The sequence below is a fragment of the Triticum urartu genome, chromosome 3A, assembly GCF_056163025.1.
Source record: "Triticum urartu cultivar PI428250 chromosome 3A, HENAU_Tu73, whole genome shotgun sequence".
In the NCBI taxonomy this organism is placed as follows: domain Eukaryota; kingdom Viridiplantae; phylum Streptophyta; class Magnoliopsida; order Poales; family Poaceae; genus Triticum; species Triticum urartu.
The window spans coordinates 679,327,841-679,355,143 of record NC_141875.1 but is presented as its reverse complement, the minus strand read 5'-3'; the positions used below and the strand labels follow the sequence as shown (position 1 = coordinate 679,355,143).

The following is a 27,303-nucleotide window of genomic DNA, read 5'->3' as shown; positions in this document are numbered from 1 at the left end:
AATTAAAAAAAAATCCTATGGACAACATATACACAAAACGGAATTGATTTTACCTACATGTTGAACTACACATCATCTACTGCCTACCTAATCATCTATCAACTACAAAAAATTTCCTAAAAAAAAGAAACCATCTACTCATCTAACATCACCTAGTGTTGAATAATGCATCCAACCAAAGAGGGGAAAACAAAAACAAATTTGAGGGAATGGGGGAGAATACCTCAAAGAAGCTTGGGGGGGGGTCAGATCTGTGAGTTTGAGGGGTTGATGGAGTAGATCAAGGGGGATGGTGGTGGGAGGGAGAGAAGGGGCGACGAACTGCCCCCTGTTCGTCGAACCAGACGCCAGAGAAGATGAGATTGGGATGGGTGGGCTGGCCCCGCGGCGTTATCCACTTACCGGGGCCAGACGCCACGGTCCCTGGCGTCTGGCCCCTCTGCCACGTCAGCAGGTCAATGGGCACGCGCGCAGTGCGGGCCAGGGGCCAGACGCCAGGGTCCCTGGCGTCTGCTTCGTAACCCAGACGCCATGGACCTTGGCGTCACCGAAAAAGGTCAGAAACGAAATTTTTTTTGGAACAAGGTCAAATCGGGATTTTCTTTGCACAATGGGTCAGAACAGTAATTTTGTCCGCCTACTGCAAGCTGGTACAGACCCCGTGCGCTCCCGAGGAGCTGTTTTGGGATAGTTGCGGATCACGTGGCCTAGTCGGCCCACATGTCAGGTTGTGGCTGTTCCTTTTGCAAATCACTATTAACCGGGGATGGTCCTGCTCCAGATCCAGACGGGCGTCTTCCTCCTCCAGATCCATGGACTTTCATGGAAGCGCAGGCCGATTCAGGAGACAGGTAATTAAAATCCAACCTGAGTAAGCTCCCACTAATCTTCTCCGCAAGCTAAAAGGAAGGATTAAATTTTCATTTGTCCCATTTCAAGTCAACGGTGGTTCCTAAATCCTCTAGGCGGCAATTTTTTGCAGGAATAGCCATGGGCGGTTGGGGCATACTGCGGCGGCGCGACCTATTGAGTCCTAGTAGGCTTCTATTGGCATCACCGAGGGGGACATTCGCCGAGTCGGAGACGTATGCAGCGCCGGCGGCAATGCGGGATTTGTTGGTGATGACCCGGTGTTGCAAGTGTGCTCTGAGGCTACGAGTGGTTGGACACGTAGGTATTCCTACGCAACCTGGTATATTTTTTTTGCGTAATCTGTGCAAGTTTGATTTCAGGCTTAACTAACTAGCTGATTTATAATTAGCTGTTGTAATTTTGTTTAGTGGCTACTAGTTCATGGGCATGGGCATGGGCATGGATTGCTAATAATTTATAGTTAACTGAATTAGGGGAAATGTGATTTACTGTCGACTCTGTGATTTACTGTCGACTTTGTGTATGTGTGGGCATGGGCATGGATTGCTAGTCAGTACATCGTTGTTTAATTTAGCAGTTTTGTATTGGAAAGGAAGCTAATAAAAAAAAACTGGTGTGGATTATCTCTTGTCTTGCTGCAATTTTAGCTAATTGCTTTTATTTACCTCCGGTCACCGGTGTGAGTACATGTGTCTGATCCTTAATTGTTGTGGAATATGTACCAATGGATTTATGTTTACATGCTGAGAAACTCATGGTGTCACTGCAACTGTGGCTTGTCTGCTGTTATAAAATACCCATGTACTTGGTAAAATTAGAAGCAGGCAATCTCATGGTTATCTCCTGTGTTTTTTGGATACGGATTTTGATTTTCTTTTCTTGCAATCTACTGAAATTATTACTCCCCGATCTAACAGAGTGAGGAACTGAATGTTGATATAGCCAAGAAGATGTACGCTCTCACTCATGCGGATGCTTTGGCATGTGAAAAATGGAGCAAAGTTCAGATATGCACAAAAGTTCCAAGAAAGATGCCCAAGTGTGGTAAATGTGGAGTGATCCGACATCGTCAAAATCATGGGGCAAGCGTGCAGATCCATTTTAGCCTAATTTCCTTAGCTTTTGACATGGTCCCATTTGATTTGTGTTTTAATTTGGACTTTGATTCAAAATGTATATTCGTTATGTGAACTGATATTGTTTCCCTGATTGTCCCTGAATTATACGCCACTTTTGAAACATTTGCTAAGTATTTTTTATTCCTGCTAAAATACTTTTGATTATATTGCGATTTACAAACACCTGCAAGGTCCGACGTGAAGAAAAAAAAAGGTAGGCTAAGGTGATTTGTGGCCGTAGAAATACTTGATGCTATTGCAATTTGCGGAAAAAACGAGGCGGGCGTCAAAATAATAAACTTATTTAGATCCATCTGCACGTGATTATTACTGGTTTAGTGACCGTAAAGACTCTTGCTAGTATCATAATCTCTGCAGCACACTGGACTGTTCCTAAATGGAAGGTAACCGGTTATTATTCTATTTGCTCACGTGAGAGGGGGGAGTCATTTGGGCACATGGACGCGTCACTTCTGTCAGTAAAGCTAGCTCTGGTTGCCGGGATACAAGCGTGGGCGAGCATCTACGGGGGGACAGCGCGCGTAAATACCGCAAGGGATCTGATGAATATATAAAACGGACGGCGCTGATATGGTCCACAGAGTGCTCGTCCACCGTTCAGCATTTTCGAATACCAATGCCCTTAATTCATTATCTCTTAGAAAACTTCGTTATTTTGAATTTTTTTGTTCTTGTTTTATTAGTTTATATTTCATTTTATTCCTTTTTAAGGGCAATACCATGCCACTAATTTGTTCCTTCTTAGGAAACTTTTTTTTGCGGAAATTTCACTATTATATGCTTATTATTGCATATTATAGTAAAGCACAACTTTTATGTCAATTGTGTGCAAGTTTCGTCATTATTATTTTTTAGTTTCTTTATTCTTAAAGAGTAAAACCAATATTACTACTTAATTATTTCCTAGAAAAGCTTCATTGCTTTTATTATTTCAGTTTTAGTTTCATTTGTTTCTTCTTTAAGGGTAATTCCAATGTGACTAATTCATACCTTCTTAGGAAATTTCTTTGTTTTTCAGAAAATCCACTTATTATTGCATATCATAAAAATATGGAATTTATATGTAAATTATGTGAATTTTCCTTATTTTGTCTTTTTAAAGGGTGATACCTATGCCACTAGTTCATTCTTTGTTAGAACGTTTTATTTTTTATTTACTTTTATTTTTCTTTGTTATTATCGTTATTGTCTTATATCTTACAAGGCTTCGGGTCATTTTTGATATGTTTTAGACCAAGCCCAAGTATCTGATGGCCTTCTTTATTGGTTTCCTTGGACCGAGTGCTCCTCTAAAAAAGTTGATTGATACCAATATAAAAAGACCTAAAAGGGTATATCCAACAAATTTCGGCATCAAATTAGGTCAATCCAACGACTCGGGTTGCTCCAATGGTGAGCGCTCAACACGTTTAGCGTGCAGTTAATATAGTATCAAATATCAATTCTAGCACTAATCAAATAATTAACATGGAAATAATATCCTATCTAACATATGCGTGCATTTAATGTACTTTCTAATATCAACATGGATTGCACGTAAGGATTTACTAGTAAGGAAAAGTAACCAACACGAATAAAATCCTTTTTTATCTGACACATGCTGATGTTTCTTGCTCCAATATTAATGTTATTCATTTGTCATTTTATGTTACAAAGAACATAAAAGATGGAGATTTGTATATGCCTGCCATGTTGGAAATTCGTTCTAGTCGATCTCAAGCAGTACAATCATAAATCCGAAGGCATGTAGCATTACCAAGGAGCTTTGCATGCATCTGCATGCAAGCATCGCATGTTAGTGATGGAGAATAGAAAAAATAAGGCAACGATGTTTCATCTAAATGCATGGCGTGGTAGTGAAGGACAATAAAAAGTTGGCGTGTTTCATCTACATGACAAAAGGTGGGCTGACCTGCTGCAGGGCGGGGCCTCGTGGTAATCAAGCAGGATAAAAAAGGTGACTGACCAAAAATTAGTTTTCAGTTGCTTGACCATTGGTCGGTCCTTTTTTTTCCAGGGAACTCACTTTTTCACTTAATGTTGAAACATGGTATACAAGTAAATAGCAATATATAACTTCTTCATTTTTCATTAAACGACATCTTTATTGATTCATAAAGCTATATAAAAAAGTGTCTATACAAGGATACATATATCAAAATACAACCACATGCACTCTACAAGATGGTGGTAAAAAAACAGTTAAACAGGACAAAGATAATACAAAAGATGAACGGGAAGGGGTCTCGATCCATAGACTACACCACAACTTTAGGCTTGACCCTTGGATGGTGGCAATGGGCATGTGGTTCCCACTTCGTTATCTCTCTATGATATCCACTAGTAGAAAAGGGGGCAACGGTTCAGGCCGGGTCAGCCCATTAGCCACGGATCAGGTCCATATATATATATATATATATATATATATATATATATATATAGAGAGAGAGAGAGAGAGAGAGAGAGAGAGAGAGAGAGAGAGAGAGAGGGGGGGGGGTGATGGCTCCAATCCCCAATCTGGCGCTGGCCTGCCACGGCCATCCGAGTTTGACTTCATGTTCACCGACGAGGGGTGGGCCTTGCTGTCCGAGGAGAGACGCCGCTCAATCATAGGAGTTCTGGATCAGGACAGAGAAGAGAAGACCCGCCTCCAAGAGCGCCGTCAGTCCCGATCCCGGAAGGACCGCCGCAAGGATCCTCGGCCAGACAAACAGATACACCCTAGTAAGAGCCTCGACCCTAACCTGTCCAGAGATGTTCGGGACGATTCAGATAACCTTTTGTGGATCCGACAGCATCGCATCCTCAACCATTCAGAATGTAAGTTGCATCATTCCATCTTTTAACAAGTTTTCTTTTTTAATCTGCTCACTTGTTTTTTCGTTTCCTTTTCCCCAGCTGTTGTGCTGCCGCCGATGCGCTATACATCCTGCCAACTCCTCGGGAACGGATGCTCTCATTATCCTCATCCTATGCTGCAATTTTTGGGTGTTTTTGTCCAGTTTTACAGGAACGCCTTGAATATCATGCGTGGCAATACACATATTCATGTCTATGGCTTGCTTGCTGTAAGGGATTCCTTGGATTCTTCCCGCAACTATATTTTTCAACGCTCCAGGGAGAACGCTCAAGCTATCGACGTGGTAATTCTACACTCTTTCTTATTAGCACTCTACATATCGTTAATTATGGGTACATTTACTCAATTGTAGGTCCATATATTATATATTGTGTCCATTGCTTTGGTTAAGAACACTATTTTTCTGTCCGTTTGCGTTTTGTTATGAACACTATATTCGTGTCTAAATTTTCCACTTAAACCTGTATTTGCAAAAGTTTTGAACGCCGTGGAGGTAGACCCATGCCTCGCCCCCTCCTCCCGAGCGCCGCTGGTCACTCTGGCCGCGGCGGCCACCAGCCCCAGTCGTCGCTCGCGCCGGGCCACGGCTCCACTCCGCGGCATGGGTCCGCCGCGTTCGCCGCGCTCTGCGGCCAGCGACAGCCCCAAGGCGCCCTCCCCTGGATCCAGCGGTTCGTTGGCGATGCCGGATCTGCGCCGGCCTTGCTGCGACACCTCCCAAGATCCAGTACCCATACCCCGGCTTTTGCTCCGAGGCGAAGGATCTGGCTGCCCTCCATCCCCCTCGAGCCGGCGTCCCATCCGCTTTGCTTCTTCCGGACCGGCCGCGGCTTAAATCGATTGTAGTTGGGCCTGTTAGGAAAGCAACTTATATTCCCATGAGGCCATAGGCCGATATATATACATGTACAGGTCTGGAACATATGCAGGAAACCCCTTATACAATGGGATAAATACAAAGGGGTACATGACTTATATTATAACTCTAACACCCCCCTCAAACTCATGGTGGATGAACAATATTGAGTTTGGAGAGATAAAAGCCATGTTGTGCTCTAGTCTGGGCCTTCGTCAGGAAATCCGCCAACTGTAACTCGGAAGACACATACTGAAGAGCAATAACCTGGTCCTGCACACCAGCACGCACATAGAAAGTATCAACACCAATATGCTTGGTGAGCTAATGCTTCACAGGATCGCGCGCAATGCTGATAGCACCTGTACTGTCAGATAAGAGCAGAGTCGGTGTAGTGACAGAAACACCAAAATCGTGAAGTAACAACCGTAACCAAGTCACCTCTGCCGTCAAAAGAGCCATTGCTCGCAACTCAGCCTCGGCACTCGAACGGGAAACTGCAAGCTGTTTCTTCGTCTTCCTCCTCCAGATCCATGGACTTTCATGGAAGCGCAGGCCGATTCAGGAGACAGGTAATTAAAATCCAACCTGAGTAAGCTCCCACTAATCTTCTCCGCAAGCTAAAAGGAAGGATTAAATTTTCATTTGTCCCATTTCAAGTCAACGGTGGTTCCTAAATCCTCTAGGCGGCAATTTTTTGCAAGAATAGCCATGGGCGGTTGGGGCATACTGCGGCGGCGCGACCTATTGAGTCCTAGTAGGCTTCTATTGGCATCACCGAGGGGGACATTCGCCGAGTCGGAGACGTATGCAGCGCCGGCGGCAATGCGGGATTTGTTGGTGATGACCCGGTGTTGCAAGTGTGCTCTGAGGCTACGAGTGGTTGGACACGTAGGTATTCCTACGCAACCTGGTATATTTTTTTGCGTAATCTGTGCAAGTTTGATTTCAGGCTTAACTAACTAGCTGATTTATAATTAGCTGTTGTAATTTTGTTTAGTGGCTACTAGTTCATGGGCATGGGCATGGGCATGGATTGCTAATAATTTATAGTTAACTGAATTAGGGGAAATGTGATTTACTGTCGACTCTGTGATTTACTGTCGACTTTGTGTATGTGTGGGCATGGGCATGGATTGCTAGTCAGTACATCGTTGTTTAATTTAGCAGTTTTGTATTGGAAAGGAAGCTAATAAAAAAAAACTGGTGTGGATTATCTCTTGTCTTGCTGCAATTTTAGCTAATTGCTTTTATTTACCTCCGGTCACCGGTGTGAGTACATGTGTCTGATCCTTAATTGTTGTGGAATATGTACCAATGGATTTATGTTTACATGCTGAGAAACTCATGGTGTCACTGCAACTGTGGCTTGTCTGCTGTTATAAAATACCCATGTACTTGGTAAAATTAGAAGCAGGCAATCTCATGGTTATCTCCTGTGTTTTTTGGATACGGATTTTGATTTTCTTTTCTTGCAATCTACTGAAATTATTACTCCCCGATCTAACAGAGTGAGGAACTGAATGTTGATATAGCCAAGAAGATGTACGCTCTCACTCATGCGGATGCTTTGGCATGTGAAAAATGGAGCAAAGTTCAGATATGCACAAAAGTTCCAAGAAAGATGCCCAAGTGTGGTAAATGTGGAGTGATCCGACATCGTCAAAATCATGGGGCAAGCGTGCAGATCCATTTTAGCCTAATTTCCTTAGCTTTTGACATGGTCCCATTTGATTTGTGTTTTAATTTGGACTTTGATTCAAAATGTATATTCGTTATGTGAACTGATATTGTTTCCCTGATTGTCCCTGAATTATACGCCACTTTTGAAACATTTGCTAAGTATTTTTTATTCCTGCTAAAATACTTTTGATTATATTGCGATTTACAAACACCTGCAAGGTCCGACGTGAAGAAAAAAAAAGGTAGGCTAAGGTGATTTGTGGCCGTAGAAATACTTGATGCTATTGCAATTTGCGGAAAAAACGAGGCGGGCGTCAAAATAATAAACTTATTTAGATCCATCTGCACGTGATTATTACTGGTTTAGTGACCGTAAAGACTCTTGCTAGTATCATAATCTCTGCAGCACACTGGACTGTTCCTAAATGGAAGGTAACCGGTTATTATTCTATTTGCTCACGTGAGAGGGGGGAGTCATTTGGGCACATGGACGCGTCACTTCTGTCAGTAAAGCTAGCTCTGGTTGCCGGGATACAAGCGTGGGCGAGCATCTACGGGGGGACAGCGCGCGTAAATACCGCAAGGGATCTGATGAATATATAAAACGGACGGCGCTGATATGGTCCACAGAGTGCTCGTCCACCGTTCAGCATTTTCGAATACCAATGCCCTTAATTCATTATCTCTTAGAAAACTTCGTTATTTTGAATTTTTTTGTTCTTGTTTTATTAGTTTATATTTCATTTTATTCCTTTTTAAGGGCAATACCATGCCACTAATTTGTTCCTTCTTAGGAAACTTTTTTTTGCGGAAATTTCACTATTATATGCTTATTATTGCATATTATAGTAAAGCACAACTTTTATGTCAATTGTGTGCAAGTTTCGTCATTATTATTTTTTAGTTTCTTTATTCTTAAAGAGTAAAACCAATATTACTACTTAATTATTTCCTAGAAAAGCTTCATTGCTTTTATTATTTCAGTTTTAGTTTCATTTGTTTCTTCTTTAAGGGTAATTCCAATGTGACTAATTCATACCTTCTTAGGAAATTTCTTTGTTTTTCAGAAAATCCACTTATTATTGCATATCATAAAAATATGGAATTTATATGTAAATTATGTGAATTTTCCTTATTTTGTCTTTTTAAAGGGTGATACCTATGCCACTAGTTCATTCTTTGTTAGAACGTTTTATTTTTTATTTACTTTTATTTTTCTTTGTTATTATCGTTATTGTCTTATATCTTACAAGGCTTCGGGTCATTTTTGATATGTTTTAGACCAAGCCCAAGTATCTGATGGCCTTCTTTATTGGTTTCCTTGGACCGAGTGCTCCTCTAAAAAAGTTGATTGATACCAATATAAAAAGACCTAAAAGGGTATATCCAACAAATTTCGGCATCAAATTAGGTCAATCCAACGACTCGGGTTGCTCCAATGGTGAGCGCTCAACACGTTTAGCGTGCAGTTAATATAGTATCAAATATCAATTCTAGCACTAATCAAATAATTAACATGGAAATAATATCCTATCTAACATATGCGTGCATTTAATGTACTTTCTAATATCAACATGGATTGCACGTAAGGATTTACTAGTAAGGAAAAGTAACCAACACGAATAAAATCCTTTTTTATCTGACACATGCTGATGTTTCTTGCTCCAATATTAATGTTATTCATTTGTCATTTTATGTTACAAAGAACATAAAAGATGGAGATTTGTATATGCCTGCCATGTTGGAAATTCGTTCTAGTCGATCTCAAGCAGTACAATCATAAATCCGAAGGCATGTAGCATTACCAAGGAGCTTTGCATGCATCTGCATGCAAGCATCGCATGTTAGTGATGGAGAATAGAAAAAATAAGGCAACGATGTTTCATCTAAATGCATGGCGTGGTAGTGAAGGACAATAAAAAGTTGGCGTGTTTCATCTACATGACAAAAGGTGGGCTGACCTGCTGCAGGGCGGGGCCTCGTGGTAATCAAGCAGGATAAAAAAGGTGACTGACCAAAAATTAGTTTTCAGTTGCTTGACCATTGGTCGGTCCTTTTTTTTCCAGGGAACTCACTTTTTCACTTAATGTTGAAACATGGTATACAAGTAAATAGCAATATATAACTTCTTCATTTTTCATTAAACGACATCTTTATTGATTCATAAAGCTATATAAAAAAGTGTCTATACAAGGATACATATATCAAAATACAACCACATGCACTCTACAAGATGGTGGTAAAAAAACAGTTAAACAGGACAAAGATAATACAAAAGATGAACGGGAAGGGGTCTCGATCCATAGACTACACCACAACTTTAGGCTTGACCCTTGGATGGTGGCAATGGGCATGTGGTTCCCACTTCGTTATCTCTCTATGATATCCACTAGTAGAAAAGGGGGCAACGGTTCAGGCCGGGTCAGCCCATTAGCCACGGATCAGGTCCATATATATATATATATATATATATATATATATATATATATAGAGAGAGAGAGAGAGAGAGAGAGAGAGAGAGAGAGAGAGAGAGAGAGAGGGGGGGGGGTGATGGCTCCAATCCCCAATCTGGCGCTGGCCTGCCACGGCCATCCGAGTTTGACTTCATGTTCACCGACGAGGGGTGGGCCTTGCTGTCCGAGGAGAGACGCCGCTCAATCATAGGAGTTCTGGATCAGGACAGAGAAGAGAAGACCCGCCTCCAAGAGCGCCGTCAGTCCCGATCCCGGAAGGACCGCCGCAAGGATCCTCGGCCAGACAAACAGATACACCCTAGTAAGAGCCTCGACCCTAACCTGTCCAGAGATGTTCGGGACGATTCAGATAACCTTTTGTGGATCCGACAGCATCGCATCCTCAACCATTCAGAATGTAAGTTGCATCATTCCATCTTTTAACAAGTTTTCTTTTTTAATCTGCTCACTTGTTTTTTCGTTTCCTTTTCCCCAGCTGTTGTGCTGCCGCCGATGCGCTATACATCCTGCCAACTCCTCGGGAACGGATGCTCTCATTATCCTCATCCTATGCTGCAATTTTTGGGTGTTTTTGTCCAGTTTTACAGGAACGCCTTGAATATCATGCGTGGCAATACACATATTCATGTCTATGGCTTGCTTGCTGTAAGGGATTCCTTGGATTCTTCCCGCAACTATATTTTTCAACGCTCCAGGGAGAACGCTCAAGCTATCGACGTGGTAATTCTACACTCTTTCTTATTAGCACTCTACATATCGTTAATTATGGGTACATTTACTCAATTGTAGGTCCATATATTATATATTGTGTCCATTGCTTTGGTTAAGAACACTATTTTTCTGTCCGTTTGCGTTTTGTTATGAACACTATATTCGTGTCTAAATTTTCCACTTAAACCTGTATTTGCAAAAGTTTTGAACGCCGTGGAGGTAGACCCATGCCTCGCCCCCTCCTCCCGAGCGCCGCTGGTCACTCTGGCCGCGGCGGCCACCAGCCCCAGTCGTCGCTCGCGCCGGGCCACGGCTCCACTCCGCGGCATGGGTCCGCCGCGTTCGCCGCGCTCTGCGGCCAGCGACAGCCCCAAGGCGCCCTCCCCTGGATCCAGCGGTTCGTTGGCGATGCCGGATCTGCGCCGGCCTTGCTGCGACACCTCCCAAGATCCAGTACCCATACCCCGGCTTTTGCTCCGAGGCGAAGGATCTGGCTGCCCTCCATCCCCCTCGAGCCGGCGTCCCATCCGCTTTGCTTCTTCCGGACCGGCCGCGGCTTAAATCGATTGTAGTTGGGCCTGTTAGGAAAGCAACTTATATTCCCATGAGGCCATAGGCCGATATATATACATGTACAGGTCTGGAACATATGCAGGAAACCCCTTATACAATGGGATAAATACAAAGGGGTACATGACTTATATTATAACTCTAACACCCCCCTCAAACTCATGGTGGATGAACAATATTGAGTTTGGAGAGATAAAAGCCATGTTGTGCTCTAGTCTGGGCCTTCGTCAGGAAATCCGCCAACTGTAACTCGGAAGACACATACTGAAGAGCAATAACCTGGTCCTGCACACCAGCACGCACATAGAAAGTATCAACACCAATATGCTTGGTGAGCTAATGCTTCACAGGATCGCGCGCAATGCTGATAGCACCTGTACTGTCAGATAAGAGCAGAGTCGGTGTAGTGACAGAAACACCAAAATCGTGAAGTAACAACCGTAACCAAGTCACCTCTGCCGTCAAAAGAGCCATTGCTCGCAACTCAGCCTCGGCACTCGAACGGGAAACTGCAAGCTGTTTCTTCGTCTTCCTCCTCCAGATCCATGGACTTTCATGGAAGCGCAGGCCGATTCAGGAGACAGGTAATTAAAATCCAACCTGAGTAAGCTCCCACTAATCTTCTCCGCAAGCTAAAAGGAAGGATTAAATTTTCATTTGTCCCATTTCAAGTCAACGGTGGTTCCTAAATCCTCTAGGCGGCAATTTTTTGCAAGAATAGCCATGGGCGGTTGGGGCATACTGCGGCGGCGCGACCTATTGAGTCCTAGTAGGCTTCTATTGGCATCACCGAGGGGGACATTCGCCGAGTCGGAGACGTATGCAGCGCCGGCGGCAATGCGGGATTTGTTGGTGATGACCCGGTGTTGCAAGTGTGCTCTGAGGCTACGAGTGGTTGGACACGTAGGTATTCCTACGCAACCTGGTATATTTTTTTTGCGTAATCTGTGCAAGTTTGATTTCAGGCTTAACTAACTAGCTGATTTATAATTAGCTGTTGTAATTTTGTTTAGTGGCTACTAGTTCATGGGCATGGGCATGGGCATGGATTGCTAATAATTTATAGTTAACTGAATTAGGGGAAATGTGATTTACTGTCGACTCTGTGATTTACTGTCGACTTTGTGTATGTGTGGGCATGGGCATGGATTGCTAGTCAGTACATCGTTGTTTAATTTAGCAGTTTTGTATTGGAAAGGAAGCTAATAAAAAAAAACTGGTGTGGATTATCTCTTGTCTTGCTGCAATTTTAGCTGATTGCTTTTATTTACCTCCGGTCACCGGTGTGAGTACATGTGTCTGATCCTTAATTGTTGTGGAATATGTACCAATGGATTTATGTTTACATGCTGAGAAACTCTGGTGTCACTGCAACTGTGGCTTGTCTGCTGTTATAAAATACCCATGTACTTGGTAAAATTAGAAGCAGGCAATCTCATGGTTATCTCCTGTGTTTTTTGGATACGGATTTTGATTTTCTTTTCTTGCAATCTACTGAAATTATTACTCCCCGATCTAACAGAGTGAGGAACTGAATGTTGATATAGCCAAGAAGATGTACGCACTCACTCATGCGGATGCTTTGGCATGTGAAAAATGGAGCAAAGTTCAGATATGCACAAAAGTTCCAAGAAAGATGCCCAAGTGTGGTAAATGTGGAGTGATCGGACATCGTCAAAATCATGGGGCAAGCGTGCAGATCCATTTTAGCCTAATTTCCTTAGCTTTTGACATGGTCCCATTTGATTTGTGTTTTAATTTGGACTTTGATTCAAAATGTATATTCGTTATGTGAACTGATATTGTTTCCCTGATTGTCCCTGAATTATACGCCACTTTTGAAACATTTGCTAAGTATTTTTTATTCCTGCTAAAATACTTTTGATTATATTGCGATTTACAAACACCTGCAAGGTCCGACGTGAAGAAAAAAAAAAGGTAGGCTAAGGTGATTTGTGGCCGTAGAAATACTTGATGCTATTGCAATTTGCGGAAAAAACGAGGCGGGCGTCAAAATAATAAACTTATTTAGATCCATCTGCACGTGATTATTACTGGTTTAGTGACCGTAAAGACTCTTGCTAGTATCATAATCTCTGCAGCACACTGGACTAACGTCCTGTTCCTAAATGGAAGGTAACCGGTTATTATTCTATTTGCTCACGTGAGAGGGGGGAGTCATTTGGGCACATGGACGCGTCACTTCTGTCAGTAAAGCTAGCTCTGGTTGCCGGGATACAAGCGTGGGCGAGTATCTACGGGGGGACAGCGCGCGTAAATACCGCAAGGGATCTGATGAATATATAAAACGGACGGCGCTGATATGGTCCACAGAGTGCTCGTCCACCGTTCAGCATTTTCGAATACCAATGCCCTTAATTCATTATCTCTTAGAAAACTTCGTTATTTTGAATTTTTTTGTTCTTGTTTTATTAGTTTATATTTCATTTTATTCCTTTTTAAGGGCAATACCATGCCACTAATTTGTTCCTTCTTAGGAAACTTTTTTTGCGGAAATTTCACTATTATATGCTTATTATTGCATATTATAGTAAAGCACAACTTTTATGTCAATTGTGTGCAAGTTTCGTCATTATTATTTTTTAGTTTCTTTATTCTTAAAGAGTAAAACCAATATTACTAATTAATTATTTCCTAGAAAAGCTTCATTGCTTTTATTATTTCAGTTTTAGTTTCATTTGTTTCTTCTTTAAGGGTAATTCCAATGTGACTAATTCATATCTTCTTAGGGAACTTCTTTGTTTTCCAGAAATTCCACTTATTATGCATATTATAAAAATATGGAATTTATATGTAAATTATGTGATTTTTTTTCGTTATTTTTCTTTTTAAAGGGTGATACCTATGCCAGTAGTACATTCTTTGTTAGAATGCTTTATTTTTTATTTACTTTTATTTTTATTTGTTATTATCGTTATTGTCTTATATCTTACAAGGCTTCGGGTCATTTTGATATGTTTTAGCGAGCCGTATGGCGCCGCATGCAGCTGGCAGCCGTTAGCACCCGCTGATTGATCCGGTGGTGTAGCTTCTTTTGTGTTTCCAAGTTAGGTTCAGTTGCGTAGCAATCGGTGAAAACTACGATAAAAGAACACCAGCCAAACATATCAGTAGTTTTCTTAAAACTAGGAAAAATGCAGTTTTAAGAAACAGAAGTACGTATTGCACACGCATTGCAATACCGAAGTTTTGGGATACTACGGTATTTGGAAAACTATGCTGCTAAACTAGCCCTAAGTATTATATAATAAATGTATAATTATACTGAGTGCGAAACTTGCACTATCATATGATTATTTCTTACATATTTAAGAAGTGCCAAGTCTTTTTCAAAGTTTTTTTAAAAAATTATTTCTTAAATGGTAATACCAATGTCGCTAATTCATTCTATCTTAGAAAACTTTATAATTTACTTGTTTTAGTTTTGTTTCATTTTCTTTCTTCTTTCAGGGCAATTCCACTAATTCATTCCTTCTAAGTAGATTTTTTTCCAAAATCCCACTATGGTATGCTTATTCTTGCATATTATAAAACAGCACAATTTTCTATATAAATTATGTGCAAATTTTGTCAAATTTTATTTTCTGTTTTTCTTAAAGTGTAACACCAATATCACTATTTCATTCTTCAATGGAAAACTTTATTATTTTGATTTGGTTCTAGTATTTGTTTCATTTTTTTGCTTCTTTAAGGGAAATACCAATGCCACTAATTCATTCTTTGTAGGAACTTCTATTGTGTGAAGTTTTACAGTTAGAAGCTTATTTTCGCATATTATACAAATGCAATTACTGTCTTAATTGTGTGCAAATTTTACCATTATTTGATTTAATGTTGTTCATTTTCTTTACTCTTAAAGGGTAATGCTAATGCCACTAATTCATTCTTTCTTAGAAAACTTCATTATTTTTATTTTATTTTAGTTTTTAGTTTATTTTCTTTCTTCTTAAAAGGTAATACCAATGTCACTAATTCATTTTTTTCTTAGAAAACTTCATTCTTTTGATATTTTTTTTAGTTTTTTGTCATTGTATTTCTTATTTAAGGGTAATACCAATGCCACTATTTTATTCCTTTTTAGAAAACTTTTTTTTTGTGAAATTCCACTATCATATATGCTAATACTTACATATTATAAAAAGCGCAATATATGTGTAAATTTTGTGTAAAGCTTTCCATTATTTGACTAAATGTTTTACTCTTAGAGGATAATATCAATGCCACTAATTCTTTATTCCTTAACAAATTCATTAATTTGTTTTTTTAGTTTTTATTTCATTTCTTGGCTCTTAAAGATTAATACCACTAATTTATTATTCCTTAGAATACTTCATTATTTTGATTTTGTTTTTATATTTTGTTTCCTTTTAAAGGGTAATACCAATACCATTAATCCATTCCATTTTAGGAAACATATTTTTTTGTAAAATTCCACCACTATATGTTCATTCTTGTATATTATAAAAACATAATTTCTGTGTAAATTGTGTGCAAATTTTGCATTATATTTTGAATTTATTTTAGTTTATATTTTATTTTATTTCTTCTTTAAGGGTAATACCAGTGTCACTAATTCATTGATTCTTAGGAAGTTATTTTTGCAAAAAATCCATCATTATATGCTTATAGTTGCATATTATATAAAAACACATATTTTGTGTGAATTGTATGCAAATTTTTTGACTAGCGTTTTCTTCTTAAAGGGTAATACCAATGGAGAGCAATTTTATGGTGGACGGCGGCTCGTGTGGACTTTATCCCGGCCATCAAACAATTCCTCGGGATGATCAAATGTCAGTTCGCTGTCCCCCATGCTTGTTTCTTAGGAATAGGGACTAGGTGTGCTAGGCGTACGAGTTTGAAACAACTGTTTTCGTCGCTTGGAGATGGAGACGCCAACTGCGGACAAAATTACTGTTCTGACCTATAGGGCTAACTAAATCCCGATTTGACCTTGTTTCAAAATAAATTTCGTTTCTGACCTTTTTCGGTGACGCCAAGATCCCTGGCGTCTGGGTTACGAAGCAGACGCCAGGGACCCTGGCGTCTGGCCCCTGGCCCGCACTGCCCGCGTGCCCGTTGACCTGCTGACGTGGCAAAGGGGCCAGACGCCAGGGACCCTGGCGTCTGGCCCTGGTAACAGAATAACCCTTGGGGAAAGTGTGTGGGACCCACCCCACACACTTTCCCCAATCCACAACCCGAGCTTGAAGAACACTTGGAGCTCTCACACTCTCTCCGACCCCTCAAGCTCCCCCTCAAATCCTCTCCAAAAGGTACATCCCTTAGGTGGATCTTTCCATCACTTTGTTGCTCTTGTTAATCTCCCCCAAATCATCCAATTATTTTTTGTCAAATCTTGTTATTTTGGTTGCATTTTATACATGTTGGTGGAACCCTAGTTCATGTTTTCTCCCTTATGTTAGTGTGAATGGCTTGGTTAACTTTGATAATATAGTGCTATGCATGGTGTGTAGTAGGAATATATGCTTGTTGAGTAGAAAGATTGGGGGTTAGGGTTAGTTAGTGATTAGGGTTAACTTTGCTTAGTGTGTGTTAATTAGTGATACTTTTGTGGACATCACCAATAATTTAGTCTTGATATGATTTGGATAGAATTAGATGTATTTGGATAAACACACCAATTCTCATTGAAGTCTTAAATCCATTCATGTTATTTTTAGATGGAGAGACTTGTTAATGTTCATTACATGGACAAGGAGGCATTCTTGAGTAACAATGCCGACACGGGTGAGGAACCATTGGTTTTAAATACAAGCCCTAGCTATGAGGATGTTGTTGCAAAAGTGAGACAAGTCTTAGAGTGGATGGACACCAATGTTGATGTTAAGTTAATAGGAAGGTATGATGTTGGAGTTGGAGCCAAATCTCGCTTGAAAAGTATGCCTATCACCTCGGATTTGCATTGGGATGTATACAAGGAAAAAGTATCCCAACCGGAAGACAAGTCACTTGAATTGTTTGCCACCAAGGTTGAATCTCCTCGGTTTACCATTGATTTGAACCGGCAAGTCTCTTCCCCAATGGATGACATGAGCGAGAGGACAATGGTGCCACTTGTTGAGCATAGGGTTGTGGTTGATGCCCCCAATGTTTATCCCCCACCACGTCCCCGTGTACCATCTATCGAAGCAAATGAGGTTGAGTTGTATGCCCCCAATGCTTCTAGCCAACCACCAACTAGCCAAGCAAATGAAGTTGAGGTGATTGCTAGTGACGAAGTAATTCAAGAGGATGAAGATGTTTATGATGACGACGAAGAGCAAGAGGAAGGGTTTCATGGTAATGATGTTGGTGACTTGGATGCGTACATAGCGCAAAAGGACATGGATCATGACTTGCCTTTTAGGCGTCAATATGCGTATGACTCGGATGACGAGGGTCCAGTTGAACAGTTGGACAAGGATGGATTCACAAAGGAGGAGAACCAAATCCACTTTGAGCTGACGGGCTTACAAAAAAGAACTCACTTGTTTAAAGATCTCAGCCTTGCCCATAAAGCTGTTGTTGACGGTGGAATGAGAATGACGGCGATTGAGCCAACACCATGCCCGGATCCAGGAGAACCAAGGGTGGAGAATGAGGACAAGAATGCTTATTTGAAGAAAGGATTGAAGTTTCTGAGCTTGCCTATGCTGAAGTTTTGGTTGGCTGACTATGCCATTCGAAACCATAGGCCAATTTATGTTGAGCACTCCGACATGAAGTTGCGTTACACCGTGGTGTGTGAGCAAAAGGAATGCACATGGAAGGTTCGTGCAAGAAAGCTTAAAGAAACCGAAGAATGGGTGTTGAAAAGTTGTGATACCACTCATAGATGCAAACCGCCATCGAAACGACTTAGAAAGACACACCGTCAACTCACATCTGAGTATCTCGGATACAAATGGATGAAATACATAGCCTTTGATCCCACTGTGAAAGTGAGGTTTCTCATGCGGACGGTGAAAAAACAATTTGGTTATGAAGTCAAGTATGGGAAGGCATGGAAGGCAAAGGCAAATGCTATTAGGATGTTGTATGGTGGTTATGAAGAAGCATACAACCAGCTCCCAAGGTTGTTGGCCGCGATTGCACATAGGAACCCGGGCATGTTTCATGTGGTCGAGGATCACGAGGGAGTGTTCCACCGTGCCTTCTGGAGTTATGGACAATGTGTGGAGGCGTTTCAGCATTGTCGTCCGGTCTTGTCTATAGATGGCACGTTCTTGACCGGTAGATATAAGGGCACACTAATGTTAGCAATGGCGCACTCATCAAACGACAACGTGTTGCCATGTGCATTTGCTTTGGTGCCTTCCGAGCACCAAGACAACTGGGAGTGGTTCATGGGTCATGTTAGGCACAACGTGATTGGGGCTAGGGAGGTATGCATCATATCGGACCGGCATCATGGCATACTCAAGGCAATGGACATTGTTATTCCAGGATTTCCAAAGCTTCACCACAGATGGTGCATGAGGCATTTCGTGGCCAACTTTTACCGGGCATGTAAGAGCAAGGAGCTCAGCAAAGACCTTACCCATGATGTGTGGCCTTCACCACCCAAGGTTTCGATGCTCGGTACAACAAACTCTTTGCAGCGGTGAACGAAGGGGGAAAAGAGTTCTTAACTAGGAATTTAAGCGAGAAGCACAAGTGGGCACGCGCTCATGACGATGGTGGTTGGCGATATGGCGACATGACGAGCAATCTCGTAGAATGTTTCAACAATGTGTTGAAGGGTGCTCGTGCATTGCCGGTGACTGCAATAGTGGAGTACACCTTCTTCAAGCTTAATGAGTACTTTCAGAGGCATTCTGAAGAGACTGCAAAATGGATAGGTGAAAAAAAGGATTATCCGGAAAAGGTTGATGAATGGTTGCAGTTACAAGCAAGCAAGTCTTCACGGCAACAAGTTATCATATTCGATAGACTTGAAATGATCTATCAAATTGATGAGCCAGGTGGCACAACACGAGACGGTAGACAATATGGTGGTGCTGCATTTGAGGTGAAACTGAAGACTCGGTGGTGCCAGTGCGAGAGGCCTAGTAAGTATCATTGGCCATGCTCGCATTTGATAACGGCGGCGAAGGCGAGAAACATACATGTTAATGATGGAAAAACCGTGAGGATGCAAGAGTTCCGTGTGGAAGCTACTAGGTTGACATGGGCACCAAGATTTCACCCTTTCTTGGACCAATCACAGTGGCCTGAGTACCATGGCCCTCATATTAGGCCAGACCCTCTTCTGAAGGTGGAGACGAAGGGTAGAAGGAGAACTAAGAGGTTCAGGGGTGATATGGATGACCTGGCTGGATACACTGGCATGAAACAATTTGGTAGCGGTCATTTCATGGAGGCTCCTGACATTATCAACTGTGGGGTGTGCGGTGAAGGGGGACACAATGAGCGGACATGCAAGAATAAGAAAACCAAAAAAAGAAAAAACAAGTCGTGGAGGCGGCACCGATGGTGAACGAGGTGGAAGAGGTGACGGTGGTGGTGGTCGAGGAAGCACAAGTGTCAGAGGTGGTAGTGGTGGTCGTAGAGGGAGCACAAGTGCTAGAGGTGCTAGTGTTCGTAGAGGGAGTACAAGTGCTAGAGGTGGTGGTCGAGCTAGCACAAGTGCTAGAGGTGGTGGTCGAGCTAGCACAAGTGCTAGAGGTGGTGGTCGAGCAGGCACAAGTGCTAGAGGTGGTGGTGGTCGGAGAGGAAGCACAAGTGCTAGAGGTGGTGGTGGTCATAGAGGAATGGTTGATAATGGATCGGCCTTCGGTTATTTGCTTAATCTAGATGGTTGATCTAATAATAATGGTATATTATTTGTTCATACAATTCCTAGCATTTATTCATTTACTGTATTTACGCATTTACTCTCTTTATGTCTTGTGCTAACAATTGTTCTTTTTGTAGGCATGGCTTCATCCGGTTCCAGGACGAGGCCGGCGTGCGCGGACCAAGAGGACATGCCGAAGACGTGGATGGAGGCTAGTTTGGACAAGGAGAAGGAGAAGGATGTGCCCACACCACCATGTTGGTGTGGTGATGTTTGCAAGCTGAAGGTGTCCACTGACCGCAACAAGTCATGGACAGAAGGTAGAAGGTTTTTCGTGTGTCCCAACTATGCACATGATCGTCGAAGGCCAACTAACGCATATGACATACCACCGGTATGTTAGGTGTACATACAAAAAACATCAACAAGTTGTCACTCATATGTCTAACAAAATCATGGTTTATATGTAGTCCCCTCCTCCACTTTGCAAGTACTTCACTTGGATAGATCACGAGGTACCAAAAGATGTCCAAGAGGACCAACGTCGAGATTGGTTACGGAGGCAGCGACTATTCGAGGAGTCCTATGCACGGGGATTGGAGCGGGAGCGTCGTGAGAAGGAGGCTCGTGAGCGCAAGAAGCGTGAACAAGAGAGGGCACGCAAAGAGAAGGAGGCTCGTCAAGAAGAGAGGGCAAGAAAACTTGCAAGGGCTCGCGATGCACGAGAGGAGGACTAGGCCTTGTGTGGTCATGAACTATCGAGACTTTGTTTAATGTATGAACTTGTTATTCGAGACCTTGTGTGGTCATGAACTACTTATGTCATTCGAGACATCGTGTGTGAACTTGTTATTCGAGACCTTGTGTGGTCATGAACTACTTATGTGCAAACTATGCTTTGTTCATATTTTTGTTTGATTTCCAATGTTTAAAAATGTGTGCAACAAGTTTAAAAGAGAGCACTTTGCCTAGTTTGCAAATGTGCACACCCAGACGCCAGGGTCCCTATCCAGAGAGCTTTTTCCCAGACGCCAGGGTCCCTGGCGTCTGAGTGTGCACTTATGCAAACAGGAAAAAAGCTCTCTGGATAGGGACCCAGACGCCAGGGACCCTGGCGTCTGGGTGTGCACATTTGCAAAATGCTCTCTGGATCGGGCATCAGACAGATCAGACAGGTGTCTGTTTACCTGCGTGAGCAAAACGATCCAGACGCCAGGGACCCTGGCGTCTGGGTCCCTATCCAGAGAGCTTTTTTCCTGTTTGCATAAGTGCACACCCAGACGCCAGGGACCCTGGCGTCTGGATCGTTTTGCTCGCGCAGGTAAACAGACACCTGTCTGATCTGTCTGATGCCCGATCCAGAGAGCATTTTGCAAGTGTGCATAGCCAGACGCCAGGGTCCGCTCCCACATCCACACGGATAGGCTCCAAACAAACCCAGACAATGAGGATGTATCTCCCTTCCTCCGACACGCCAAGTCAAGCTGCAATCAAACAAACATGTTAGATATGGAGGCGCATGACAAATGCAAGATAAATGGTTGCAAATATCTCTTACCTGACGATACAAATATGCTAGTGCGGCCGAACCCCAGCTATACTGGGTATCCCAGTTATTGAGTAGCTCCAAGAACATCCAGAGGGCTGAGTTCCCGGTTGCATCTGAGAAGACTACCTTGGTTAGTACATACCAAAGATAGGCCCGCGCGTACTACTGCACAACCACGTCATTGGCATCCTGAGGGCACGGATTGGTGTTTCCTCTGACCATTTTTAGCCAAGAATGCCTCACTTTCGCGGTATCGGCCTTGCCTTCCTGAGGGCCCTCGGGCTGAACGCCAATTAAATCGGCAGTCCGTTCTCGCCAATTACCCACGCTGACACGACCGGTAACAGCTTGTCCGTTGATAGGACGGCCGCTTATCATAGCCATGTCCTATAGGGTCATCGTCATCTCCCCACATGGAAGGTGGAACGAGTGAGTCTCCGGCCTCCAACGATCCACAAGTGCGGTCAGCGCCGCGTGGTTCACCGGCGGAGCGCGTCGCTTAAACTGCAACACGAATGGGAGAAGACCCAATCTCCGAATGTGAGCCTCATACCGCGGGTCGTAATCAAAGTCATCAGCGGAATGACCCCTCATGCGCATAGCAACTACTTGCTGCAAATAAAGTGATGTTTTAATAATCAATACAAGAACACAAATGAGAAACAACGAAAATTGACCCAGTCTTGCTTCTTACCTGTCCATTCTCAATGGCACGAGCACGATGCTCCTTATCCCACTCATCGATTAATCCGTCATACCAAGGACCATCACCATCCGCCATCCTACAAAACAAATCACAAACATCTATGAATACATGAACAATATCAAACAATTTCCTTCTCCAAGTTTATGCCATATGAAAACACCATTCTTCTCAAACATAACCACATCATTTCTTTCTTCTACATATGCACACATATCATCTAGAGTACCAAATTTCACCATCAAATAAATTTCATAATCATCATCCGCCATTCTATTGAACAAATCATGTCACACACAATAATCAAATTTCATCATCTCTTTTGCATAAAAAAATTTGCCATCTATATATTCAACTATATTGTCATACCACTTCACATTTTTATCTTCTTCATATGCACACATAATTATTCTCAAACATACCAACATCATCTCAATCAAATAAATTTGTCAAATAATATGGTGTCACATATGCAAATACATATCATCTAGAGTACCAAATTTCACCATATCTTTTGCAAATATAGTATGCCAACAATAGGATTATCTACACATACACACATCATCTATCAAACCAAATATAGTATGCCAAAGTCTATTTTACATACACAAATCATATATTCATCACCCCTCTTAATTAAAAAAAAATCCTATGGACAACATATACACAAAACGGAATTGATTTTACCTACATGTTGAACTACACATCATCTACTGCCTACCTAATCATCTATCAACTACAAAAAATTTCCTAAAAAAAAGAAACCATCTACTCATCTAACATCACCTAGTGTTGAATAATGCATCCAACCAAAGAGGGGAAAACAAAAACAAATTTGAGGGAATGGGGGAGAATACCTCAAAGAAGCTTGGGGGGGGGTCAGATCTGTGAGTTTGAGGGGTTGATGGAGTAGATCAAGGGGGATGGTGGTGGGAGGGAGAGAAGGGGCGACGAACTGCCCCCTGTTCGTCGAACCAGACGCCAGAGAAGATGAGATTGGGATGGGTGGGCTGGCCCCGCGGCGTTATCCACTTACCGGGGCCAGACGCCACGGTCCCTGGCGTCTGGCCCCTCTGCCACGTCAGCAGGTCAATGGGCACGCGCGCAGTGCGGGCCAGGGGCCAGACGCCAGGGTCCCTGGCGTCTGCTTCGTAACCCAGACGCCATGGACCTTGGCGTCACCGAAAAAGGTCAGAAACGAAATTTTTTTTGGAACAAGGTCAAATCGGGATTTTCTTTGCACAATGGGTCAGAACAGTAATTTTGTCCGCCTACTGCAAGCTGGTACAGACCCCGTGCGCTCCCGAGGAGCTGTTTTGGGATAGTTGCGGATCACGTGGCCTAGTCGGCCCACATGTCAGGTTGTGGCTGTTCCTTTTGCAAATCACTATTAACCGGGGATGGTCCTGCTCCAGATCCAGACGGGCGTCTTCCTCCTCCAGATCCATGGACTTTCATGGAAGCGCAGGCCGATTCAGGAGACAGGTAATTAAAATCCAACCTGAGTAAGCTCCCACTAATCTTCTCCGCAAGCTAAAAGGAAGGATTAAATTTTCATTTGTCCCATTTCAAGTCAACGGTGGTTCCTAAATCCTCTAGGCGGCAATTTTTTGCAGGAATAGCCATGGGCGGTTGGGGCATACTGCGGCGGCGCGACCTATTGAGTCCTAGTAGGCTTCTATTGGCATCACCGAGGGGGACATTCGCCGAGTCGGAGACGTATGCAGCGCCGGCGGCAATGCGGGATTTGTTGGTGATGACCCGGTGTTGCAAGTGTGCTCTGAGGCTACGAGTGGTTGGACACGTAGGTATTCCTACGCAACCTGGTATATTTTTTTTGCGTAATCTGTGCAAGTTTGATTTCAGGCTTAACTAACTAGCTGATTTATAATTAGCTGTTGTAATTTTGTTTAGTGGCTACTAGTTCATGGGCATGGGCATGGGCATGGATTGCTAATAATTTATAGTTAACTGAATTAGGGGAAATGTGATTTACTGTCGACTCTGTGATTTACTGTCGACTTTGTGTATGTGTGGGCATGGGCATGGATTGCTAGTCAGTACATCGTTGTTTAATTTAGCAGTTTTGTATTGGAAAGGAAGCTAATAAAAAAAAACTGGTGTGGATTATCTCTTGTCTTGCTGCAATTTTAGCTAATTGCTTTTATTTACCTCCGGTCACCGGTGTGAGTACATGTGTCTGATCCTTAATTGTTGTGGAATATGTACCAATGGATTTATGTTTACATGCTGAGAAACTCATGGTGTCACTGCAACTGTGGCTTGTCTGCTGTTATAAAATACCCATGTACTTGGTAAAATTAGAAGCAGGCAATCTCATGGTTATCTCCTGTGTTTTTTGGATACGGATTTTGATTTTCTTTTCTTGCAATCTACTGAAATTATTACTCCCCGATCTAACAGAGTGAGGAACTGAATGTTGATATAGCCAAGAAGATGTACGCTCTCACTCATGCGGATGCTTTGGCATGTGAAAAATGGAGCAAAGTTCAGATATGCACAAAAGTTCCAAGAAAGATGCCCAAGTGTGGTAAATGTGGAGTGATCCGACATCGTCAAAATCATGGGGCAAGCGTGCAGATCCATTTTAGCCTAATTTCCTTAGCTTTTGACATGGTCCCATTTGATTTGTGTTTTAATTTGGACTTTGATTCAAAATGTATATTCGTTATGTGAACTGATATTGTTTCCCTGATTGTCCCTGAATTATACGCCACTTTTGAAACATTTGCTAAGTATTTTTTATTCCTGCTAAAATACTTTTGATTATATTGCGATTTACAAACACCTGCAAGGTCCGACGTGAAGAAAAAAAAAGGTAGGCTAAGGTGATTTGTGGCCGTAGAAATACTTGATGCTATTGCAATTTGCGGAAAAAACGAGGCGGGCGTCAAAATAATAAACTTATTTAGATCCATCTGCACGTGATTATTACTGGTTTAGTGACCGTAAAGACTCTTGCTAGTATCATAATCTCTGCAGCACACTGGACTGTTCCTAAATGGAAGGTAACCGGTTATTATTCTATTTGCTCACGTGAGAGGGGGGAGTCATTTGGGCACATGGACGCGTCACTTCTGTCAGTAAAGCTAGCTCTGGTTGCCGGGATACAAGCGTGGGCGAGCATCTACGGGGGGACAGCGCGCGTAAATACCGCAAGGGATCTGATGAATATATAAAACGGACGGCGCTGATATGGTCCACAGAGTGCTCGTCCACCGTTCAGCATTTTCGAATACCAATGCCCTTAATTCATTATCTCTTAGAAAACTTCGTTATTTTGAATTTTTTTGTTCTTGTTTTATTAGTTTATATTTCATTTTATTCCTTTTTAAGGGCAATACCATGCCACTAATTTGTTCCTTCTTAGGAAACTTTTTTTTGCGGAAATTTCACTATTATATGCTTATTATTGCATATTATAGTAAAGCACAACTTTTATGTCAATTGTGTGCAAGTTTCGTCATTATTATTTTTTAGTTTCTTTATTCTTAAAGAGTAAAACCAATATTACTACTTAATTATTTCCTAGAAAAGCTTCATTGCTTTTATTATTTCAGTTTTAGTTTCATTTGTTTCTTCTTTAAGGGTAATTCCAATGTGACTAATTCATACCTTCTTAGGAAATTTCTTTGTTTTTCAGAAAATCCACTTATTATTGCATATCATAAAAATATGGAATTTATATGTAAATTATGTGAATTTTCCTTATTTTGTCTTTTTAAAGGGTGATACCTATGCCACTAGTTCATTCTTTGTTAGAACGTTTTATTTTTTATTTACTTTTATTTTTCTTTGTTATTATCGTTATTGTCTTATATCTTACAAGGCTTCGGGTCATTTTTGATATGTTTTAGACCAAGCCCAAGTATCTGATGGCCTTCTTTATTGGTTTCCTTGGACCGAGTGCTCCTCTAAAAAAGTTGATTGATACCAATATAAAAAGACCTAAAAGGGTATATCCAACAAATTTCGGCATCAAATTAGGTCAATCCAACGACTCGGGTTGCTCCAATGGTGAGCGCTCAACACGTTTAGCGTGCAGTTAATATAGTATCAAATATCAATTCTAGCACTAATCAAATAATTAACATGGAAATAATATCCTATCTAACATATGCGTGCATTTAATGTACTTTCTAATATCAACATGGATTGCACGTAAGGATTTACTAGTAAGGAAAAGTAACCAACACGAATAAAATCCTTTTTTATCTGACACATGCTGATGTTTCTTGCTCCAATATTAATGTTATTCATTTGTCATTTTATGTTACAAAGAACATAAAAGATGGAGATTTGTATATGCCTGCCATGTTGGAAATTCGTTCTAGTCGATCTCAAGCAGTACAATCATAAATCCGAAGGCATGTAGCATTACCAAGGAGCTTTGCATGCATCTGCATGCAAGCATCGCATGTTAGTGATGGAGAATAGAAAAAATAAGGCAACGATGTTTCATCTAAATGCATGGCGTGGTAGTGAAGGACAATAAAAAGTTGGCGTGTTTCATCTACATGACAAAAGGTGGGCTGACCTGCTGCAGGGCGGGGCCTCGTGGTAATCAAGCAGGATAAAAAAGGTGACTGACCAAAAATTAGTTTTCAGTTGCTTGACCATTGGTCGGTCCTTTTTTTTCCAGGGAACTCACTTTTTCACTTAATGTTGAAACATGGTATACAAGTAAATAGCAATATATAACTTCTTCATTTTTCATTAAACGACATCTTTATTGATTCATAAAGCTATATAAAAAAGTGTCTATACAAGGATACATATATCAAAATACAACCACATGCACTCTACAAGATGGTGGTAAAAAAACAGTTAAACAGGACAAAGATAATACAAAAGATGAACGGGAAGGGGTCTCGATCCATAGACTACACCACAACTTTAGGCTTGACCCTTGGATGGTGGCAATGGGCATGTGGTTCCCACTTCGTTATCTCTCTATGATATCCACTAGTAGAAAAGGGGGCAACGGTTCAGGCCGGGTCAGCCCATTAGCCACGGATCAGGTCCATATATATATATATATATATATATATATATATATAT

General features: G+C 41.8%; 2 long non-coding RNA genes across 2 annotated transcripts; both read left to right on the top strand.

The window, feature by feature from the left end:
• The first annotated feature begins 682 nt into the window (after positions 1-682).
• Positions 683-2,133, top strand: LOC147981497 (uncharacterized). The gene is made up of 3 exons (XR_015599915.1): positions 683-851; positions 983-1,170; positions 1,791-2,133. It is a non-coding gene; the product is annotated as an uncharacterized LOC147981497 (long non-coding RNA).
• Positions 2,134-23,537: 21,404 nt separating this feature from the next.
• LOC147981496 (uncharacterized) lies at positions 23,538-24,988 on the top strand. The gene is made up of 3 exons (XR_015599914.1): positions 23,538-23,706; positions 23,838-24,025; positions 24,646-24,988. It is a non-coding gene; the product is annotated as an uncharacterized LOC147981496 (long non-coding RNA).
• The last annotated feature ends 2,315 nt before the right edge of the window (positions 24,989-27,303 follow it).